Source organism: Borostomias antarcticus (genome assembly GCF_949987555.1).
Source record: "Borostomias antarcticus genome assembly, chromosome: 11".
NCBI classification, from domain to species: domain Eukaryota; kingdom Metazoa; phylum Chordata; class Actinopteri; order Stomiiformes; family Stomiidae; genus Borostomias; species Borostomias antarcticus.
The window spans coordinates 816,319-823,818 of record NC_140244.1 but is presented as its reverse complement, the minus strand read 5'-3'; the positions used below and the strand labels follow the sequence as shown (position 1 = coordinate 823,818).

The 7,500-nt window shown below is 55.1% G+C and overlaps 1 protein-coding gene across 1 annotated transcript in view; it reads left to right on the top strand.

Annotated features, from left to right (window-relative positions):
* Window positions 1-7,500, top strand: part of LOC311315097 (histone deacetylase 7-like) — a gene marked incomplete at both ends in the record, with an annotated part of 33,922 nt that overhangs the window by 3,010 nt on the left and 23,412 nt on the right.

Below are 7,500 nucleotides of genomic sequence, written 5' to 3'. Positions count from 1 at the left end.
CTATAAACACAAAAGCACATCCATCATGTGTCCGCGGGTTTCGAGTCAGACTGTCCTCCCATGTCCTCTCCTGTCCTCCCCTGTCCTCCCCTGTCCTCCCCTGTCCTCTCCTCTCCTGTCCTCTCCTGTCCTCTCCTGTCCTCCCCTGTCCTCTCCTCTCCTGTCCTGTCCCCTCCTGTCCTCTCCTGTCCTCTCCTGTCCTCCCCTGTCCTCTCCTGTCCTCCCCTGTCCTCTCCTGTCCTCTCCTGTCCTCTCCTGTCCTCTCCTCTCCTGTCCTGTCCTCTCCTGTCCTCTCCTGTCCTCCCCTGTCCTCCCCTGTCCTCCCCTGTCCTCTCCTCTCCTCTCCTCTCCTCTCCTGTCCTCTCCTGTCCTCTCCTGTCCTCCCCTGTCCTCCCCTGTCCTCCCCTGTCCTCCCCTGTCCTCTCCTGTCCTCCCCTGTCCTCTCCCCTGTCCTCTCCTGTCCTCCCCTGTCCTCCCCTGTCCTCCCCTGTCCTCTCCTCTCCTCTCCTGTCCTCTCCTGTCCTCTCCTGTCCTCTCCTGTCCTCCCCTGTCCTCCCCTGTCCTCCCCTGTCCTCTCCTGTCCTCTCCTCTCCTGTCCTCTTCTGTCCTCTCCTGTCCTCTCCTGTCCTCCCCTGTCCTCCCCTGTCCTCCCCTGTCCTCTCCTGTCCTCTCTTCTCCTCTCCTGTCCTCTCCTGTCCTCTCTTCTCCTCTCTTCTCCTCTCCTGTCCTCCCCTGTCCCCTCCTGTCCTCCCCTGTCCTCTCCTGTCCTCTCCTGTCCTCTCCTGTCCTCCCCTGTCCTCTCCTGTCCTCCCCTGTCCTCTCCTGTCCTCCCCTGTCCTCTCCTGTCCTCCCCTGTCCTCTCCTGTCCTCTCCTCCCCTGTCCTCTCCTGTCCTCCCCTGTCCTCTCCTGTCCTCCCCTGTCCTCCCCTGTCCTCCCCTGTCCTCTCCTGTCCTCCCCTGTCCTCTCCTGTCCTCTCCTGTCCTCTCCTGTCCTCTCCTGTCCTCCCCTGTCCTCTCCTGTCCTCTCCTCCCCTGTCCTCTCCTCCCCTGTCCTCTCCTGTTCTCTCCTGTCCTCCCCTGTCCTCCCCTGTCCTCCCCTGTCCTCTCTCCTGTCCTCCCCTGTCCTCTCCTCCCCTGTCCTCCCCTGTCCTCCCCTGTCCTCCCCTGTCCTCTCTCCTGTCCTCCCCTGTCCTGTCCTCCCCTGTCCTCTCCTCTCCTGTCCTCCCCTGTCCTCTCCTGTCCTCCCCTGTCCTCTCCTGTCCTCCCCTGTCCTCTCCTGTCCTCTCCTGTCCTCCCCTGTCCTCCCCTGTCCTCTCCTGTCCTCCCCTGTCCTCCCCTGTCCTCCCCTGTCCTCTCCTGTCCTCTCCTGTCCTCTCCTGTCCTCTCCTCTCCTCCCCTGTCCTCTCCTGTCCTCCCCTGTCCTCCCCCGTCCTCTCCTGTCCTCCCCTGTCCTCCCCTGTCCTCCCCTGTCCTCCCCTGTCCTCTCCTGTCCTCTCCGGTCCTCTCCTGTCCTCTCCTGTCCTCCCCTGTCCTCCCCTGTCCTCTCCTGTCCTCCCCTCCCCTCCCCTGTCCTCCCCTGTCCTCCCCTGTCCTCTTCTGTCCTCCTCTGTCCTCCCCTGTCCTCTCCTGTCCTCCCCTGTCCTCTCCTGTCCTCTCCTGTCCTCTCCTGTCCTCCCCTGTCCTCTCCTGTCCTCTCCTGTCCTCTCCTGTCCTCCCCTGTCCTCCCCTGTCCTCTCCTGTCCTCCCCTGTCCTCCCCTGTCCTCCCCTGTCCTCTCCTGTCCTCTCCTGTCCTCTCCTGTCCTCTCCTCTCCTCCCCTGTCCTCTCCTGTCCTCCCCTGTCCTCCCCCGTCCTCTCCTGTCCTCCCCTGTCCTCCCCTGTCCTCCCCTGTCCTCCCCTGTCCTCTCCTGTCCTCTCCGGTCCTCTCCTGTCCTCTCCTGTCCTCCCCTGTCCTCCCCTGTCCTCTCCTGTCCTCCCCTCCCCTCCCCTGTCCTCCCCTGTCCTCCCCTGTCCTCTTCTGTCCTCCTCTGTCCTCCCCTGTCCTCTCCTGTCCTCCCCTGTCCTCTCCTGTCCTCTCCTGTCCTCTCCTGTCCTCTCCTGTCCTCCCCTGTCCTCTCCTGTCCTCCCCTGTCCTCTCCTGTCCTCCCCTGTCCTCTCCTGTCCTCTCCTGTCCTCCCCTGTCCTCTCCTGTCCTCCCCTGTCCTCTCCTGTCCTCTCCTGTCCTCCCCTGTCCTCTCCTGTCCTCTCCTGTCCTCCCCTGTCCTCCCCTGTCCTCTCCTGTCCTCCCCTGTCCTCTCCTCTCCTCTCCTGTCCTCCCCTGTCCTCCCCTGTCCTCCCCTGTCCTCTCCTGTCCTCTCCTCTCCTCTCCTGTCCTCCCCTGTCCTCCCCTGTCCTCTCCTGTCCTCTCCTGTCCTCCCCTGTCCTCTCCTGTCCTCCCCTGTCCTCTCCTGTCCTCTCCTCCCCTGTCCTCTCCTGTCCTCTCCTCTCCTGTTCTCTCCTGTCCTCCCCTGTCCTCCTCTGTCCTCCCCTGTCCTCTCCTGTCCTCCCCTGTCCTCTCCTGTCCTCCCCTGTCCTCTCCTCTCCTGTCCTCTCCTGTCCTCCCCTGTCCTCTCCTGTCCTCCCCTGTCCTGTCCTCCCCTGTCCTCTCCTCTCCTGTCCTCCCCTGTCCTCTCCTGTCCTCCCCTGTCCTCCCCTGTCCTCTCCTCCCCTGTCCTCTCCTGTCCTCCCCTGTCCTCTCCTGTCCTCTCCTCCCCTGTCCTCTCCTGTCCTCTCCTCTCCTGTTCTCTCCTGTCCTCCCCTGTCCTCCCCTGTCCTCCCCTGTCCTCTCTCCTGTCCTCCCCTGTCCTCCCCTGTCCTCCCCTGTCCTCCCCTGTCCTCCCCTGTCCTCTCTCCTGTCCTCCCCTGTCCTGTCCTCCCCTGTCCTCTCCTCCCCCGTCCTCTCCTGTCCTCTCCTCTCCTCTCCTGTCCTCCCCTGTCCTCTCCTGTCCTCCCCTGTCCTCTCCTGTCCTCCCCTGTCCTCTCCTGTCCTCTCCTGTCCTCTCCTCTCCTCTCCTGTCCTCCCCTGTCCTCTCCTGTCCTCCCCTGTCCTCCCCTGTCCTCTCCTGTCCTCCCCTGTCCTCCCCTGTCCTCCCCTGTCCTCTCCTGTCCTCTCCTGTCCTCCCCTGTCCTCTCCTGTCCTCCCCTGTCCTCCCCTGTCCTCTCCTGTCCTCTCCGGTCCTCTCCTGTCCTCTCCTGTCCTCCCCTGTCCTCCCCTGTCCTCTCCTGTCCTCCCCTCCCCTCCCCTGTCCTCCCCTGTCCTCCCCTGTCCTCCCCTGTCCTCTTCTGTCCTCCTCTGTCCTCCCCTGTCCTCTCCTGTCCTCCCCTGTCCTCCCCCGTCCTCTCCTGTCCTCTCCTGTCCTCTCCTGTCCTCCCCTGTCCTCTCCTGTCCTCTCCTGTCCTCTCCTGTCCTCCCCTGTCCTCCCCTGTCCTCTCCTGTCCTCTCCTCTCCTCTCCTGTCCTCCCCTGTCCTCCCCTGTCCTCTCCTGTCCTCTCCTGTCCTCTCCTGTCCCCTGTCCTCTCCTGTCCTCTCTCCTGTCCTCTCCTGTCCTCTCCTGTCCTATCCTGTCCTCTCCTGTCCTCTCCTGTCCTCCCCTGTCCTCCCCTGTCCCCCCCTGTCCTCCCCTGTCCTCTCCTGTCCTCCCCTGTCCTCTCCTGTCCTCTCCTGTCCTCCCCTGTCCTCTCCTGTCCTCCCCTGTCCTCTCCTCTCCTCTCCTGTCCTCTCCTGTCCTCTCCTCTCCTCTCCTCTCCTGTCCTCCCCTGTCCTCTCCTGTCCTCTCCTGTCCTCTCCTGTCCTCCCCTGTCCTCTCCTGTCCTCCCCTGTCCTCCCCTGTCCCCCCCTGTCCTCCCCTGTCCTCTCCTGTCCTCCCCTCCCCTCCCCTGTCCTCCCCTGTCCTCCCCTGTCCTCCCCTGTCCTCTTCTGTCCTCCTCTGTCCTCCCCTGTCCTCTCCTGTCCTCCCCTGTCCTCCCCCGTCCTCTCCTGTCCTCTCCTGTCCTCCCCTGTCCTCTCCTGTCCTCTCCTGTCCTCCCCTGTCCTCCCCTGTCCCCCCCTGTCCTCCCCTGTCCTCTCCTGTCCTCCCCTGTCCTCTCCTGTCCTCTCCTGTCCTCTCCTGTCCTCTCCTGTCCTCCCCTGTCCTCTCCTGTCCTCCCCTGTCCTCTCCTGTCCTCCCCTGTCCTCTCCTCTCCTCCCCTGTCCTCTCCTCTCCTGTCCTCTCCTGTCCTCCCCTGTCCTCTCGAGGCTCGCGGTGACCTTGACCCCGCCCACTACGGTGAGAGATGTGGATCATGTCTTCATAATTAATACCGTGTGAAAATAGTAAACCTACTTTTCCTTGAGGAGAGAGACTGCAAAACATTCAAACTACTGAAGAACGATTTTTTAAAAGACGAACACCCACAGAGAAGCATGAGTAAGGTAGGAGGAGGAGGTTTATAACCTAAACCAGAGAAGCATGAGTAAGGTAGGAGGAGGAGGTTTATAACCCAAACCAGAGGAACATGAGTAAGGTAGGAGGAGGAGGTTTATAACCTAAACCAGAGAAGCATGAGTAAGGTAGGAGGAGGAGGTTTATAACCTAAACCAGAGAAGCATGAGTAAGGTAGGAGGAGGAGGTTTATAACCTAAACCAGAGAAGCATGAGTAAGGTAGGAGGAGGAGGTTTATAACCTAAACCAGAGAAGCATGAGTAAGGTAGGAGGAGGAGGTTTATAACCTAAACCAGAGAAGCATGAGTAAGGTAGGAGGAGGAGGTTTATAACCTAAACCAGAGAAGCATGAGTAAGGTAGGAGGAGGAGGTTTATAACCTAAACCAGAGAAGCATGAGTAAGGTAGGAGGAGGAGGTTTATAACCTAAACCAGAGAAGCATGAGTAAGGTAGGAGGAGGAGGTTTATAACCTAAACCAGAGAAACATGAGTAAGGTAGGAGGAGGAGGTTTATAACCTAAACCAGAGAAGCATGAGTAAGGTAGGAGGAGGAGGTTTATAACCTAAACCAGAGAAGCATGAGTAAGGTAGGAGGAGGAGGTTTATAACCTAAACCAGAGAAGCATGAGTAAGGTAGGAGGAGGAGGTTTATAACCTAAACCAGAGAAGCATGAGTAAGGTAGGAGGAGGAGGTTTATAACCTAAACCAGAGAAGCATGAGTAAGGTAGGAGGAGGAGGTTTATAACCTAAACCAGAGAAGCATGAGTAAGGTAGGAGGAGGAGGTTTATCACCTAAACCAGAGAAGCATGAGTAAGGTAGGAGGAGGAGGTTTATAACCTGAACCAGAGAAGCATGAGTAAGGTAGGAGGAGGAGGTTTATAACCTAAACCAGAGAAGCATGAGTAAGGTAGGAGGAGGAGGTTTATAACCTAAACCAGAGAAGCATGAGTAAGGTAGGAGGAGGAGGTTTATAACCTAAACCAGAGAAGCATGAGTAAGGTAGGAGGAGGAGGTTTATAACCTAAACCAGAGAAGCATGAGTAAGGTAGGAGGAGGAGGTTTATAACCTAAACCAGAGAAGCATGAGTAAGGTAGGAGGAGGAGGTTTATAACCTAAACCAGAGAAGCATGAGTAAGGTAGGAGGAGGAGGTTTATAACCTAAACCAGAGAGTTAGTGGGTCAGAAGCGCATTACGCATAACGCGTTTATCTGGGGGAACTGGGACCATCAACACTTTAACTGAACACTCGTAGCCTATAGTTGGGAATAAGTGTCCGTATTAACAACGATGTAAATAGTATTATTTTGCTGTCATTTTACATTGTTTATTCCGGTTGCTGGTAAAGAAAGTTTGAATCTTGCAGCATCTCAGAATAGCAGAATAGCAGAGGTTGAGAGACACGCACGGGTTTCATCCAGATATGTTCAACAGATCCGTCATCCTTTAAAAGGATTTGACTGTTCTCATGAAATATACAATGTTACTCTATTTTACTGTTCTCATGAAATATACAATGTTACTCTATTTTACTGTTCTCATGAAATATACAATGTTACTCTATTTTACTGTTCTCATGAAATATACAATGTTACTGTTTGTGGGCACATCGTCGCTGTCATGCATTAGTTAGATGCGCTTATAGTTAAATCTCGTTTTCAGAGAGTTGCAAGTCTCGAGATTTTCAGATTCCCTGCCTTCTTCTAAGTAAGCCTTTCAGTGAGTGGAAAGTATTAGTTACAAATCAAATCAAACATGTTAGGTGGCTGGTGTTTGCCAGCTGGGTGTTGCCCTGAGAAAGAGCCCAAACGCAGCTGCGCTTTCCCTCGTTTTCACCAGCAACAAAATTCCATCGTCTTTCCAGCTCTGACGCCTATGAATCACATGGATCTGGCCTCGGAAGTGACCCAAGGGCCAGCAGCTCACATGCAGTCCTAGGGGACGAGACGGGACCGTACAGTAGGCTACACTATCTCCATCCACTAGCCTAGAACTTACATCCATGACATTAGACAGTGCTTAGTCATAGCCAGATACAACATTGCGTTTTACACATGGCTTTACTTAGTATGTGAAAGACAGAGAGAGAGAGAGAGAGAGAGAGAGAGGGAGAGAGAGAGAGAGAGAGAGAGAGGGAACTGCTCTTCTTATTGGTCCCATCTAAGTTGAACCCTTTCCACGTTGCACGCAGGCGGTTGTAGTCACAGATCCATCCATCCATCCATCCATCCATCCATCCATCCATCCATCCATCCATCCATCCATCCATCCATCCATCCACCCACCCACCCACCCATCCATCCATCCATCCATCCATACGTCCTAGTTTAGCAGTAACAATCCAAAGTGACTGAATCGAACTGTATGCTGTGTAGCACAACATCAGGAAGTAAATGAATCGGCTTTCACTCTGCTTTGGTGACCTGGATGTCAATATCATGGCTAGAATTTGGTTGAACCAGCTTCATCTGGGCCTTAAGAGTTAGCTAAGCGGAATATGTGACAGATCGCTATTAACCTAGGGTTAAATCTATGATCAATCAAACCTCTCACTTATCAACCTCTCTATCAGCCATTTAGACTAAAGTATTCAGTAATAGGTTCACTTGAATCATCTTCTTTGACAAATGCACATAATATAACAATGCAAACAGCTTTATAACAACGCGCAACAACACATAGTCTTTCAATGGATCTCAAGCTTCATATTACCACATAAAGCACATAAGCAAGCATCATTACATGCTTATTATTAAACCATTTAAATAAGCAAGCATCATTACATGCTTATTATTAAACCATTTAAATGTACTTTAAAGCCCAGTTATGCTCCACTTGTGGCTGGTTGTTTCTATAAGGTGTCTTCCACTATAGAATAATATAATGGCAAAAGCTATAGCTAGGCTATATGTGTGTGTGGAGGGGGTGGTGTGTGTGTGTGTGTGTGTGCGTGTGTGTGTGTGTGTGTGTGTGGGGGGGGGGGGGGGGGACCATTGAATGCGATGGAGTGAATAAATAAAGGGGTCTGTGAGGGTGTGT